The sequence below is a fragment of the Bubalus bubalis genome, chromosome 1 (assembly GCF_019923935.1).
Source record: "Bubalus bubalis isolate 160015118507 breed Murrah chromosome 1, NDDB_SH_1, whole genome shotgun sequence".
Classification (NCBI taxonomy): domain Eukaryota; kingdom Metazoa; phylum Chordata; class Mammalia; order Artiodactyla; family Bovidae; genus Bubalus; species Bubalus bubalis.
In genome coordinates, this window is record NC_059157.1 from 17,673,741 (window position 1) to 17,689,244 (window position 15,504).

Below are 15,504 nucleotides of genomic sequence, written 5' to 3' on the forward strand. Positions count from 1 at the left end.
ATTCATCAGTGTCAGCCCACGAAAACCTAACCCCGAGTTACCTTATATTTGACATGCATACTATTTTCATCCATCTTACTTTCCTTATTTTTGTTTCTTTTTTTGTTACTTGTTGAAAAATGTGAAACTCCTTGTCTTAGCTGGGCTGGAGGAAAACAAGGAAAGGGAAGGTTATGGCTCTCCTCTAGCCGGTGTTGGAAAAGGAATCTTGAAGAATCCAGGGAGTAGATCCAGTCTTGTTTGCAGCACTGGGGACAATTTACCTTGAAAGCTGAGCCTGTACTGGAGCTGGGACAGGCTGTACAAGCACGTTCATTCTCCTTCAACCTTCTCACACTGATGTTTCCGGGGAGCGTTTGCAGCTTTATTTGAATAACTGTGACCAGTGCCTTAAAAACGGCACTCAGGTGCTTTGGACATTATCTTCAATCCAAGATGTGGTGGACCATTTACTTTGGTAAATATTTTCTCTTTGGCTCTGATTGGTTCTGCTAGGGGTGGGGGACTGGAGGCCCCGCTCACTGGTGGCTTCTGCGCTTGAGTGTAATCTTGTCTCCATGGTACCACTGCCTTCTTACTGCCACTCTGTGTCACTCTACACAACATCTGGCTGGCTCCTGTGTCTTCTGCATCTTACCTCTAGTTTTTATGGAACTGTGCATGCCTGATCACATGCTAAGACTTTACCAAGTGCCTTGCTTGAATCTCTGGAAACTACTTACCAAGGACTCTGTCCTTGCTACTTGACTTTGACCCACTGCCTTGCTTTCAGTCCTGCCTGTTGGTATTAGATGGCCCAGACTGCTCCTAACTCCACTGGCTGAGACTCCCCAGACCTTGGTAGGCCTCAGTATCCGAGGCCTAGCACTAATGTATCGGGTTGGCCCAAAAGTTCCTTTAGATTTTCCCATAACATCTTACAGAAAAACCCGAATGAACTTTTTAGCCAGCCTAATATTTAGTTGTTTCCTCTTCTTTGAGTTACTTTCAATGCTTCCAAGAAAAGAAGGGAGGGAGGGGAGGAGGAATAAGGGGAGGAAGTAGAAGGGGAAAGGAAGGAAGGAAAAATAGTTTCATGCAACTGAGGTCCTACAACCATGTCAACTACTCAGATCATGCATATTTCCTTAAGCTTTGAACTGTTCAGCCTTTCTTTCTGTAAAGTGTTGAGTGTCTTCCCCAGCCTGATTCGCCAACATACCCCTGAGACTCCTCTCTATCAGATAGCACATAATCACTGAACACGTTAATTTTAATATTATCTAAAACAAAACATAATTAGCAGGGCAATGTGCTGTGAAAATCATCATAAAAAGTGTTCAAATGCTAAGTATAAATACATTGGAATTATCTATGGTTTAGGAGTATTTGTGCCACTGTTCCTCTCCATTAGGGCAGAAACGGAGTTGACTTTAGCTATGATTTCATGGTCTATAAAAACAACCATTGAGAATTGGGAATGGACTGCAGTTGTGTTCAAATATTGCAGGAATCTTCTTCAGCATCAACATTTACTCAACTCCCTCCTACTAATGACAGTCCCCCTATGTGACTTCAGTATAATAGACACAGGTTACCTTTCCTAGATCCAGAATGTACCAGAGATATCAGTGGGAAAACGCAATTCAGAGTTAGCTTCTAAGATTGAAATGTATTAAGCAACTCCCTTAAGAAGCACTATGCAGTGAATTGCAGTGAGGAAACTATAATAATGAATAATAGGAGAAATATTTCAAACACCAGGAGGCACAACTTCAAATAATGGGACAAAGCTATAGACCAGCCTAACATGCAGCCTTCAGAAACGGGGAATCTCTTCTTGAATTTGGGCTATTAAATGCCTTCATGTAAGGGCCCTTGAACTAGAAAAGTCCTGTGCAGTTATCCTGTAGACAGTTTTAACAACAATGATAAATATGCCTCTAATCTTGATGCCTCTGCTAGATTATGGCCCCAGAATACAAAAGCAAGTCTAGGAAAGATGAGTAGTCCCCTGAATCTTTCTGGTGTAGGTCCCTAAATTCCTGTATGTTACAATGTAGGTAAGTTTCAGAAAGCACAGGCAAAGTTACAAAAAGCAAAGAATCTTTCTCTTCTATTATGTTTTTTAAAGATAAAATATGGACATGAATCTTTTTTAATGCAACAGTTCAAAAAGAGCATAGAGTAAAAAGCAAGCCTCTTTTCCACTCTTGAATAGACAGAAAAATACAGACAAAAACATCTTCCTTGGAACAATGTAGAGTCTGATTATTCTTCCAACAAACATCTTTTATCAAAAACATTTTCAGAATGATATCTCATTGTCAAGGTGAAACAGTCTCACTGATTTACTCACATACATTTTATCGAGTGCCTACTCAGTACTAGGTCTGAATTTTTTAGACATTTGTATTTTTCTACTAATTCTCCTTTTAGTTATGAGCCCTTTGCCTCAGAGGATATCCAGCCATTCACCATTCTTTAGAACCAGTTCTGTCTGTGGCCAGGAAAGACAACAAGCTGTTGGTCAAAAAGGCAGCTTTAGGGGCTTCCCTGGTGGTTCAGGGATTAAGAATCAGCCTTCCAATGCAGGGGTGCAGATCTGACCCCTGGTCAGGGAACTTAGGGGGCTTCCCTGGCAACTCAACTGGTAAAGAATCTACCTGCAATGTGGGAGACCTGGGTTCAATCCCTGGACTGGGAAGATCCCCTGGAGAAGGGAATGGCTACCCCCTCCAGTATTCTGGCCTGGAGAATTCCATGGACTGTAAAGTCCAAGGGGTGGCACAGAGTCAGACATGACCGAGCAACTCACTTTCAGGGAACTATATCCCACATGCCTCATGCCAAAATAAATAAAACATAAAACAGAAGCAATACTGTAACAAATTCAATAAAGATTTTTTAAATGGTCCATGTTAAAAAATCTTTAAAACAAAAACTTAGCCCTAGTACTCCACCACTGGGTCCAGTCTGATCCTATACTTTGGCCCTAATGATAAAGCTTTTTTATCTGGTGCATTTTTTTGGTTGTTCCAGCTTCAGCTCTGCTTTATTCAAATGTGTCATAGTCAAAGCTTTCACAATCTGCCCAGCAGAGGATCATGTTAATCACCATGAGCCTTGAAGTCAGATGATTTGGGTAGGAATGTTTACTTTCTTACTTAAAGTTTGTCCTTCCTAGTTCAGTTCAGTCGCTCAGTTGTGTCCGACTCTTTGCGACCCCATGAATCACAGCACGCCAGGCCTCCCTGTCCATCACCAACTCCCGGAGTTCACTCAGACTCACATCCATTGAGTCAGTGATGCCATCCAGCCATCTCATCCTCTGTCATCCCCGTTTCCTTCCTAGAGTCCCACAGAAAAACTTCCATGTGGCTGGTTCCTTCCCTGATAAATCAAAATACTATCAGTACAAACTTCATAGTGTTAAGAGAATAAACTAACCTCTAAAGTTCTCAGCACCATCTGTCTACGATTGTGCCTCTAGTCATCAAAGGGACTGGGTCCAACAATACTCTTGAAAATTACTCTACTGAGACTAAAAGACTCAGTTTAGAATAGAACTAAGATCCAATGGAAAAAATCGAGAGTCCTTTCTCTTTATAACAAATGTTGCTGATAATGGTGGTTTGCCTGTATCTTCAAAGATGTCTACTTCATCTCTCATCATCTCTCTGACTGACGGACACCTTCTCGTGTCTTCAAAGGCATTCACGATGTATACAGAATCCTTACTGATATCTGTTTTCCATTTTCACAGACACTGTGTATCATATTTTAGCATCCTCATTAAAATTTCTTCTCTGTTTTTAGCTGTGTTTCCAGTGCTTTGCCATGATGAACACCAGTCCAGTGCCCATGTGGATTAGAAAGATAGACAGCTCCCAGTCTGATGTATCCTGGTTCATGCCAGAAGTCCGGGGTTCCACATGGCACCTAATGCTCACTGGAAAGGTAACATCCCAGCCAGCCATCTATGTGTAGGTAAGAGAATAAGTTAGTTTGAAAATTCTCAGTTTCCTCCAACGCATTTCCTACCCATTATTAGAGGTCAACTTTATCTACAGATATCAATCTGAACTCAACTTGCTCAGACAACTCATCTGTTAAATGACACATCTGACCTAGAGATCAGTTAAAGAAATAATCCTAGTGCTAAGCTCTCTCAGCCAATGACCTCCTCCAGTTTTGGTGGCAGGTTATGGTTTGCAAAAATGCAGATAGCAGACCTCTGATTAAGTACCATAAAAGAATAAACTTTCATTTTCTCGAGTTTCATGACTGGAAAATGAAACTACAAAGTGTATGATTGTTTTGTCAAACTGAAAGGAGTCAACTGTCACACCTTTGAGGATGAAATAAATAATTTCTTTAGCAAAAAGAACAGAGGTAACATACAATTATCATAAATAAAAACTGGCTCACCTTATATAGATTTCGAAAACCACCATATATGTGACTTTCCTGGTGACCCAGATGGTAAAGAATCTGCCTGCAATTCAGGAGACCTGGATTTAATCCCTGGGTCAGGAAGATCCCCTGGAGAAATAAATGGCAACCCACTCCATTATTCTTGCCTGGGAAATCCCATAGACAGAAGAACATGACGGGCTACAGTCAATGGGGTTGTGAAGAGTCGGACATGACTTAGCAACTAAACTCAACAAACACATGTGGGAATATTAAGGTACCTTATATACCACAAGTTAATTTAGGTTATGCAATAATTATTGGTTTTATTGGCTCACAATCTGTTAATATCTTATTTGTACTTAGAGGCGTAAATTGATTCTATGGAAACCCAGAATTTTAAAAATCAGATATTCAAACTAGTGAAATTTAAAACATAATAATACAAAAGCATAATTTATTCACTTGAAGTTGTAGAACAAAATAATTTAGCTGATCTATTTTGTTGATTAGAATATGAGGATAATGAAATCAAGGATTCTTTTGTACATTTGCTAAAAAAATCTACTGACTTATTGATACAGCTTGTAAAGCTTCTAGTTACAGCCTCTGATTTTGTCGTCATTGGCCACAACTGGAATTTTCACATCAATGCTAGACAACTACAACCAATATCAGAAAAACACATCACAGAATTTTTTTCTTCATGTAGGGAAACAGAGAATGGATTCAGTTGGAGATCTAAAACATCTCTCCAAGCCAACTAATAAGATGCTTGGGAATATTAGAACAAGTAGTCACTTCCCAATCATTTTCTGCATCCTTCACTGTCTACATGATATGTTATACCCATTTATACTCTTGTCTCTTTTCTCCTTTAAATATAAATGAAACTTCCCAAAGAGATATTGATTTCCTCAGAAAAGGTTTTAATACACTAGGCCTAGTATGTCACCTCTTTTTATATAGACACAGCTTCCAAGCTGCAGGGAGAAAATAGATCTAAAAAGATGGCACCTTTCCCAAAATGCATGAATATAAGAGAAATGGCAGCAATGCCAGGCTTATACCCAGCAGGCCTGGGAAGAAACAGGACTTAAATGAATTAGATATTGATTGCTTGAGTATTTTTGAAATTTCCTTTAATCCGAATTGGTTTCCCAGACAAGGAATTAGATTTGGACGATAAATAACCCTGAAAATAATTCTTGAAAATACAGAAATTTCAGTTATAAGGTTGCTTAAAGGTCATTTATTCTAAGCTTCAATTCCCTCCACTTTCCCCCTTCAGTGATTTTTCAAACCATCACTGAGTACCTCTTGATAAAAAAAAAAAAAAATTAATTTATTAACTAATGAGAATAATTTGCAAGGTTAGAAAGTAAGAGCTCTTCACCAAACCTTGATAATCCCATAACTATTACTATTGGAAAATTACAAGTCATTTATTTCCTTTCTGACAGCTATCCCTATGGGGTCTGAAAATGAATATGACTTTCCAAACCTCTTAGTAACCAGCTTTGGGACTTTCTTTTAAACATTCCAAAAATATATGCTGAAGTTGAGTGCTTCTGAGCAATGCCTCTATAACATCCCACTGGAATGAAAGAGGGTTGGACAAAGGATATGAAAATAAATTTCAACATGATATAATATTAGTGGAGCTATATATATTTCCTTCATAAGTTTAATTGCAGCACTTTTCAAACTTCATATATTGTTATGTTTGTGCTAGATTGGTTACTGTGCCTCTCAAAAGATTTGGCCATTTGCACAAGTGAAAGTGAAAGAAATCATCCTTTTAATTGTTTTTAAATCTTAGACTCTCAGAGCTCCTAATTTTCCCTTTATGTTTCATTTCCTTTACCATATTCAAATCTCAGTTGGAAGAGCAAGGATATTCCCTGACTGTCAAGAAAAGCATCCTTCATGTTGCTCTGAGTAAGAGAGATTCCCAAGGAAGCCAACACACACTGGCTCTCCCTCACTCTGCTGGGAAAGACTGACGGCAGGAGGAGAAGGGGGTGACAGAGGATAATATGGTTGGATGGCATCACTGAACCAAAGGACATGAGTTAGCAAATTCTGGGAGACAGTGAAGGACAGGGAGGCCTGGCGTACCACAGTCCACGGGGTCGCAAAGAGTGGGACATGACTTAGCAACTAAACAAAAATCTCATGTACTGCTCCTTGAAGCTTTGAGAGGGAAGTACTATTACAGATGCCATTGAACTGATAAGAAAAGGGAGGCTCAAAAAAGTCAGTAACTTGCCCAAGGTCACACTGTTAGTAGATGGAAGAGCCAAGACTCTAAGCTCACGCTCCTAACCATGGCATTCCCTGAATACGTCGTCGTTTAGTTGCTCAGTCCAGTTAGACTCTTTTGGGACCCCATGGACTGCAGTATTGGAGTGGGTCTGCATTTGGAATATTGGAATATTGGAGTGGAGACTATTGGAGTGGGTCTGCATTTCCCTCTCCAGGGGATCTTCCTGACCCAGGGATTTAACCCATGTCATCTACGTTGTAGGAGGATTCTCTACAGCTAAGCCACCCCATGGCGTCCCATATTCCCTGAATATATCTATTTGTACTTCTTATATATTATGATCAATTTATATTTATACACTCCATGGGCTGAAGAGATGAGATCATTACCTTACTGAAGAAGTAATAGAACCCTCTTTCTTTTAGACTATGCGTAGTCTACTGTGGACAAAAAACACATTGCTCTCCATTTCAGTAAACAAAGAACATTGCCTGTCATCAAGCCAACAAAGGAGCAGCCACCACAGCATGCAATGGTACTCCCTGAGGGGATTCAAGATGGAGGAAAATAGGATACTGGCCCTAGATAGTTAAGATGAGTATCAAAGGAGGCGTTTCAATGCGTCCAGACTCTTGCATCTTCCCACACATAGATAGGAACTAAAACCATTCAACTGATATGTCTGTTCCGGGGTGACTAGCAGTAATCCTCTGATGCTGGATTACATGTTTTCAACACAAAATTCCTGTATATCCTCGCTCCTTCCTTACCTCTTTGGAACAGTCTCTCAGCACTAAGAGGCTGCCTTCCCAGACAACACTCCTCAGTAACGCTCCAAATAAAACATAATTCTCAGATTTTAGGCTGCACATTTTCAGTTGACATTACACAAACTGTTTTTGTAAATAAGCAAGATACCACTTTTGTAAATATTCAAATAAGCATTTACTTTAAATTTTCAAAGTGAAGGGCAACACCTTAATTCACTTTTTAGTTAAGTAAATGCATTTCTTCTTAATAATATAGAGACAAATGTCTTCTTAATAATGTAAAAACAAATGTCTTTAAATTGAGGGTAAAGTTTTAAGTATTAATATGCAAAAAACACATTTCTTTAAATTTTTTTCTAGGATCCAATATGTCCTACCTACAATGATTTGGATTCTCTTTCAATCTTCCAAACCCTTCAGAAAGGAGCAGCAAGAAAATAGTGGATGGATGTTTTATGCTCTATACATTGATTTACAGTGATTTCCAGAATGAAACCTGCCTGTCTCACCCAATTTAAATGTACTAGACTTTGCTACTGAGTAAATGATGCTTCTTTTAATTTAAACCCAAACCCACACAAACCATCTCAAGTCTTGTTTCTTTAAACTATGAAAAAAAATTTTTTCAAGGACTAGAAGTCATCACTAAATTGCACTGAGAGACACCATTACAAATCTACTAACTAGAAACAGCTAAAGCAAATTGAAAACAAATAAGTAGGAATTGAAGTAAAATAAATTACAAGTGCCTGAGAAGAGAATCACCATTCTCTTATAAAGTTTATTAAGTCATACTGTAAAAGTGTCTAAGTGTGATTTTAGACATACACCCTTGCCTAGAGGGGCTCCCCTGGTGGCTCACATGGTAAAGAACCCACCTACAATGCAGGAGGCTTGGGTTCGATCCCTGGGTTGGGAAGACCTCCTGGAGAACGGAATGGCAATACACTCCAGTATTCTTGCCTGGAGAATTCCATGATCAGAGGAGCCTGGTGGGCTACAGTTCATGAGGTTGCAAAGTCAGACATGACTGAGCTGGCACACACACACATATTACTCTAAAATTATCAATACTTTGACAATGAATGAGCTATCAAAAGTAAATTTCTAGAAACCAAAATCACTGAGGAAGGTCACAAGAGATACAAGATTTGGAGAAAATAAAGTTAATTATTGTGGAGTCTAACATGACTCAAAAGAGCAGAATAAAATAAGCTCCCAGGTTTGATGATCAAGTTTATTAGAGGGAAGAGCTTTCCATCAACAACTGGCTCAAGACTGCAGGCAATTCAAAGAAACTGGAAGAAATGGTAACATCCCCAAGTGTCTTCTTCTAAATCCTCTTCTCATTCTTGAGAACTCCTTTGTCTCCATGGTGAACTCATCTGTTCCCATGGCTTCAGCAACTGTCAGAGAAGAACCCCAACTTCATAAAAAATAGCCCGGAATAAATGCACAACAGCCCCCATAAGTGTTCAAAGTAGACAGTAAGAGGTAATGGATCAGGGTAGCACAGATTTCTTCTCTATGACATCCTCCTCTAACCTGTCATCAGTAATCCTGCCGAATCCATACCTTCCTCATCATTCTCAGTCATGCTTTATTTCAAATCTCATATGATTTTTCACTTGAATTAGTCTGCAACACTGCAACTTTAGACTGGTTTCTAAGGCAGATCTGATTATGTCATTCTCCCTTCCCAAAAACCTGTATCATAAATAATCTAAAGTGGTAGCTGCCCAACTGGAATCTCTGCCTTCCTGGATTTTTTCAAAGTGTCACTTGGGACCAGGAAGCTATTGTCAATATTTCCCAAAAGCTTAAAGATAATCATGAATCTATCTGGATATGGCTGCATAGATTAACTATGTGTTGTGCTTTGTCGCTCAGTCGTGCCCGATTCTTTGCGGCCCCGTGGACTGTAGTCCACTAGGTTCCTCTGTCCCTGGGGATTCTTCAGGCAAGACTACTGGAGTAGGTTGCCATGCCCTCCTCCAGGGAATCTTCCCAACCCAGGGACTGAACCTGGGTCTCCCGCATTGCAGGCAGATTCTTTACTGTCTGAGCCACCAGGGAAACCCTTGAATACTGAAGTGCGTAGCCTATCCCTTCTCCAGGGGATCTTCCTGACCCAGGAATCTTCCTGACTGGCGTCTCCTGCATTGCAGGCGGATTCTTTACCAGCTGAGCTACCAGGGAAGCCCTAGATTAACTGTAACTACTGAAATTACTACAACTAAATATGGTTAAAAGTGTTCTTCTTTAAGCCATCAACACAGGGCCAGGGGCTAATCTGCGTTCTCCTGGGATTCTGAACCTCTCCCAACTCTGCAACACAAGGCTCACTTGACTTGGCCTGGTAACTTTGATTCACAGGCAAGACTAATGGAAGGCTCCTTTAGGGCAATAGCTATTGTAATAATTCACTGTTGTGTTTCCAGAGTCTGGCACTGAAATAGAGTAAGTACTTACTAGGTATTCGTTTTAATGACATTTTAGAAATTTGACTGACAGCTTTTTTTTTGGCGGGGGGTGGAGGGTGCACCACATGTACGTGGTATGTTAGTTCCCTGACCGGGGATCGAAACTGTGCCCCCTGTACTGGAAGCACTGAGTCTTAATTACTGGACTGCCAGGGAAGTCCCTGATTGATAGCTTTTGATTTCTAACAGATTAACTGTATATTATTTAATACAAAATTAAGAAGAGGATAGAGAATGTTAAATTAAATCCAGTCTGTAGGCTGCAGAACTTCTCGAAAAGCAGGGTCACAGGAACACAGAAGCAACACGAAGCTCTTAGAGACATAAAAAGCAAAGGCACAAGCCAGTGTTTACTAAGCAACTGGCATTCACCAGGCCCTGTCCCAGACAAATTAGATAAATGCCTTCATTTCCTCCTCACAGCAAAGCTGAGAGCTGGTGTTTACATCTAACAGATACAAACAAAATAAGATTCAGAGAGACTGAGTGATTTCCTAAAGTTACGGAACAGCTAAGGTGTAGAAGCGGGGTCTGAACACAGCTGCCAGACAGGAAGTCTATTGTTCCGCACCTTATTTTTGTTGCAGGGAACTAAGCATCCACAATAACAAACCCAGAGAACAGTCCGGCTAGTTCTAACTCTGTTTAGTTTCCTAAAGGAATCTTGATAAATGCATCCAGGAGCTATAGAGTGAAAACTTGATGATATCGTGGGTCCACAGGAAATGACCTGGATTTTTGTATTAACTTCTCCTAACTTCTCTATGGGGCTGTCCTAGAGCATTCACAGACTTCACATATATAACAATTAAGCATATTTTCCCAAAGCTAAGGCTCATGCCACTCTCCTGCACAGACTTCCACCAAGACGCTTGGCTCAAGCGAATGCCTTAAGAAGCTTCCTGCCACACAAGACTGTCCATTCAGGGCAGTAGCATAGCATCCACGCTACATAGGTTGAATCACTAAAATCCTACACCCGCTTCTCTCTCCTTTGCCAAGTACACTTCTCTGTAGCTGTAGCCCAGCAACAACTGATACATTTTAAAATGTAATAGTTAGAGAAAGAAAAAGGAATGGGAAGAACTGAGCTCTCTTATGCTAAGGCATGTGCCTGGGCAGGATGTGGGGGTATCACACATTTTTTTTTTCCTTTAAGTTAGAGAAAGTCAGGAAAATAACAAAATATCAACTGAATTGACTGCTTTCATGAACAGCTTTACTCCTATTTTCTCTTACATTCTAAGTTTAGCCTTTTCAGATCAGATCAGATCAGTTGCTCAGTCGTGTCCAACTCTTTGTGACTCCATGAATCTCAGCACGCCAGGCCTCCCTGTCCATCACCAACTCCCGGAGTTCATTGAGACTCACGTCCATCGAGTCAGCGATGCCATCCAGCCTTTTAGTTCTGTTTAAATACACAAACTTGTTTTTATTGGATGTTCATTTCATTTACCTATTATCTTTAATCAGAAGTTTCAGTGTATTGTCTTCTGGGATGTGAGCCAATTCGACAGGTACTTAGGGATATAGATAGATAGTGTCTATTGCTGGGTACACAGGTTGTAAATGATGTAATATTTACAGAGCTGATAATGATGTAATTCCTCTTGACAAAAAGAGGAGGCAGTTCCCTTCAATTAAATACCACATAAATGTCCTCTCTGAGATCATCATGTCGCACATTCCTCTCCAGATTCCCTCAAGTTCTCTGATGGAATGGAAATGGTGTTCTCCCTCTACAGGTAGATAGATGGGGTAATGGAAAATATAGAATGCATTCAATGAACAGCGAGTGAATACTTCCCTGGTGTAGACCTGCACTGTCCAACAGAACTGCTAATCAGATGTGTCTATTGCATACTTGAAATGTGGCTTAGCTGAACTGGACTGGTTTGTGAAGAGTAAGACTGATATATATATACACTGCTGCTGCTAAGTTGCTTCAGTCGTGTCTGACTCTGTGCGACCCCACAGACGGCAGCCCACCAGGCTTCCTCGTCCCTGGGATTCTCCAGGCAAGAACACTGGAGTGGGTTGCCATTTCCTTCTCCAGTGCATGAAAGTGAAAAGTCAAAGTGAAGTCGCTCAGTTGTGTCCGACTCTAGCGACCCCATGGACTGCAGCCTACCAGGCTCCTCCATCCATGGGATTTTCCAGGCAAGAGTGCTGGAGTGGGGTGCCATTGCCTTCTCCATGTGTCAAATAGATGGCTAGTGTGAAGCTGCTGTATAACACAGGGAGCTCAGCTCAGTGCTCTGTGATAACCTACAGGGGTGAGGAGTGGGTGGGAGGGAGACTTATGGGGATATATGTGAACACAGAGCTGATTCACACTGCTGTACAGCAGAAACCAACACAATATTGTAAAGCAATTATCCTCCAATTAAAAATAAATTAAAAAAAAAGAATATGGTAGAAGTGTCACTAATAACTTATGCTAATTATATACTGAAATGATAAATTGATACATTACATTTTGAAATGTGGCTACCAGAAAATTAATTTTGTATATTTAAACAAAATACAAAAAATTATATAAATTTTAATACTGTATAAGTAAAATTATTTATAATATTTATAAATTACACATACTATTGAATTGTTCTTCTATTGCTCAGTGGCTACTCTTTCTATTCTTTTATAAGTTTTTTATTTTGATGTGGACCATTTTAAAAGTCTTTACTGAACTTGTTAAAATATTGCTTCTGTTTTATGTTTTGGTTTTTTGGCCACAAGGCATGTGGGATCTTAGCTGCCCAACCAGGGATTGAACCCACGGCCCTTGCACTGGAAGGTAAAATCTTAACTGCCAGACCATGAGGGAAATCCCTGCTCCCAATGTTCTTGCCTCTAAGATTTAAGACAAGTTGGGTAGAGTGGAGTATGGTGGTAACAGACTGCTGCTGCTGCTAAGTCACTTCAGTCGTGTCTGACTCTGTGACCCCATAGACAGCAGCCCACCAAGCTCCCCCGTCCCTGGGATTCTCCAGGCAAGAACACTGGAGTGGGTTGCCATTTCCTTCTCCAATGCATGAAAGTGAAAAGTGAAAGTGAAGTCACTCAGTCGTGTCTGACTCTAGCTACCCCATGGACTGCAGCGTACCAGGCTCCTCCATCCATGGGATTTTCCAGGCAAGAGTCCTGGAGTGGGGTGCCATTGCCTTCTCTGGGTAATAGACTAACTAGGGATATAAAAACCACTTGAAGAAAAAAAAAAGGCAAATTAGGGAAGTGAAGGAGCTGTGGCACTGTGAATCATATTTGGTTGGCTCTTATCTTTGAGTCATAAGATCTGGCAAGAAGGTGACCATGTGACAGAAGGTTAACACATGGGTATGTGTGTCTTACACTAAAAATTGCCTCTAGATCTCATTTCACCTCCTCTCAGGGACTCCCTTGCAAAACATGCCAAAAAAAAAAAAAAAAACCCATGGATGTCAATTGGCCAGTGTAAGACTCATAATTTTCTAACTGTGAGTTCCCAACATTTTTTTTTCCCCACAAGAAAACATCTTGGCATTTGACAAATCTGGCAACTCCCAATCTCTTTCAACATCTAAATTTGCCTTAACCTGCAGCCAATATTCCCCCAAACCTAGATTTCTCTTTTTTTTTTCCCTCCATTTCTTCCTGGTAGAAATAATATGGTTTGGCTGGTTCTCATCAGGGAAGTGAACAATCAAAATTCATGCTTATTCTCCATACCTCACTTTAGCCAATAGTTTCCGTCACAGCAGTTAATGCAGAACAAAGTATGCTGGTCTGAATGTCAGTTTATTTTACATCTTTCATCCTCCTAATAATTGAACAGTCATGAGCCAGAAGGCGCACAGCATAGGTAATAGAAAAAGAAAGGGAACTGAAGCCATACAGGTGTGGGTTCAAATCCCTGCTCTCTCGCTTAAAAGAATCACCATCATCACTATGTTACTTTGAAGGGCTGTGGTGAGGATTAAATTAAATAATACCCATAGAGCACAGTGCCTGCCATACAGAAGATTCTCATGGAAAGTCAGCTTCTTCTTCCCTTTCTTCTGTTAGTAAGCAATTCAGTTATTAAGTAATCTGGTGTCTCCATAGTCACGTTGCATCCCACTGACAGCATTGATTCTCTCTTAAAATGCTGCATTGGGCAAACCACAAGTACAGTCCATTTTATCAGCTCATTCAGTTAGTAAGGAATTTGATTTTCATAATTAGGCTTCCCAGGTAGCTTACTGGTAAAGAATCTGCCAGCTAATGTGGGAGACACAGGAGACCTGGCTTGATCCCTGGATCAGGAAGATTCCCTGGAGGAGGAAATGGCAACCCACTCCAGCCTTCTTGCCTGGAGAATCCTATGGACAGGGGAGTCTGGCGGGCATGAGGTTGCAAAGAGTTGGACACGACTGAGCACACATGTACACATTTTCAAAATTACACCAATGATGGGTATGGTACAGGAGGCAGCTACAGATGTGTCCGGGGTTGAGCATTTAAAGACATTCTTTAAGTAGCTTCCTGCTTCTTGACTAGTTGAGGCTGAGAAAAGACAGCAAGAACAGGAGTGTCATTTACTTCCCAGACTTGCAAGGGCTCCCTGACTTCCTTGTGAGACCCCATTCCCTCCAAAGCTCAGACAGCCTAGATGACTCCATAGGCTGTGCTTCTGCCCCCAACTCTCACAAGACCTCACTTGCTCACCAATAGTTCTTTTTAATCTGCTCAACAGAGCAAACATCAATAAGTTCCCAAGTAGAGCATGGCTCTGACTTTTCTTTTTCTTTTCTTCTCTCTTAGAAAACAGACCCTAGCAAGCTTTCTAGACCTGTGTATATACTCTTCTATTTATACCAGTTTCTCAAATAAAGTACAGAAGGATCTGAATTGCATACCATAAATAACCATATGTGTTTCTCTACACTGTTGCTTGAGAGAAACCCTCTTTCTTTCGCTGAGCTTTGCCTAGTTTATTTTACGTTAATTTGGCTCAACCCTTTATGTTGTGACATTTATTTTTATAAAATTTAATAGTGTCAAGGGCCCAATAAGTCAAATTTTTCTGCTAAAAAATCCCATCATCAGTTTTTATTCATCTTTTTCTTCTATCCTTTCCATTCATTTTCTGTCTCCTCCTTTCCTTTTCTCTCTCCTCTTACTTACTCACTGTGTCTCATATTCCCTTTCCCCCTCTCCTCTGTGATAAGAAATAGCTTCCACTAATAGAAGAACCTCCATCTTACCTCTGACTTGAGCTATCCCATCAAAGTTCTTGAGCCCGAAATACGGGCCACTGACTCCAATATACAGAACTCGCAGAGTGTTTGAACCTTAGTTCCAAGCTGTGAATCTTCAAATCCCTAGAGGCCACCTCTGTCTTGTCAGGGAAAATGTGCTATGCCCCACAGATCCAACAAGATACACAGAGAAAGAAATTTCTAGAATACTCATGCTATTTGCAAAAAGAGGGAAGCCATCTTTGCTGTTTCTAATTCCACATAAACCTAGGTGGGGCTAAAAGATACAGCCTGTATAGATTGTAGATATCGATCTATAGTTAAAGCCAACCTGTGGCTCAGTGGTAAATTAGCCACCTGCAATGCAA

General features: G+C 40.5%; 1 protein-coding gene and 1 long non-coding RNA gene across 2 annotated transcripts in view; one reads left to right on the top strand and one right to left on the bottom strand.

The window, feature by feature from the left end:
- The first annotated feature begins 323 nt into the window (after positions 1–323).
- Positions 324–8,007, top strand: LOC123331322. Its single transcript, XR_006547885.2, has 3 exons — positions 324–457; positions 3,799–3,969; positions 7,795–8,007. It is a non-coding gene; the product is annotated as an uncharacterized LOC123331322 (long non-coding RNA).
- An 804-nt stretch (positions 8,008–8,811) lies between these two features.
- LOC123465292 (pro-neuregulin-2, membrane-bound isoform-like) overlaps positions 8,812–15,504 on the bottom strand; it is a 335,690-nt gene continuing 328,997 nt past the window's right edge. Inside the window, exon 3 of the mRNA XM_045164053.1 lies at positions 8,812–8,840. The gene's annotated coding sequence lies outside the window, so the exon portion shown is untranslated. The remainder of the gene's footprint in view (positions 8,841–15,504) is intronic.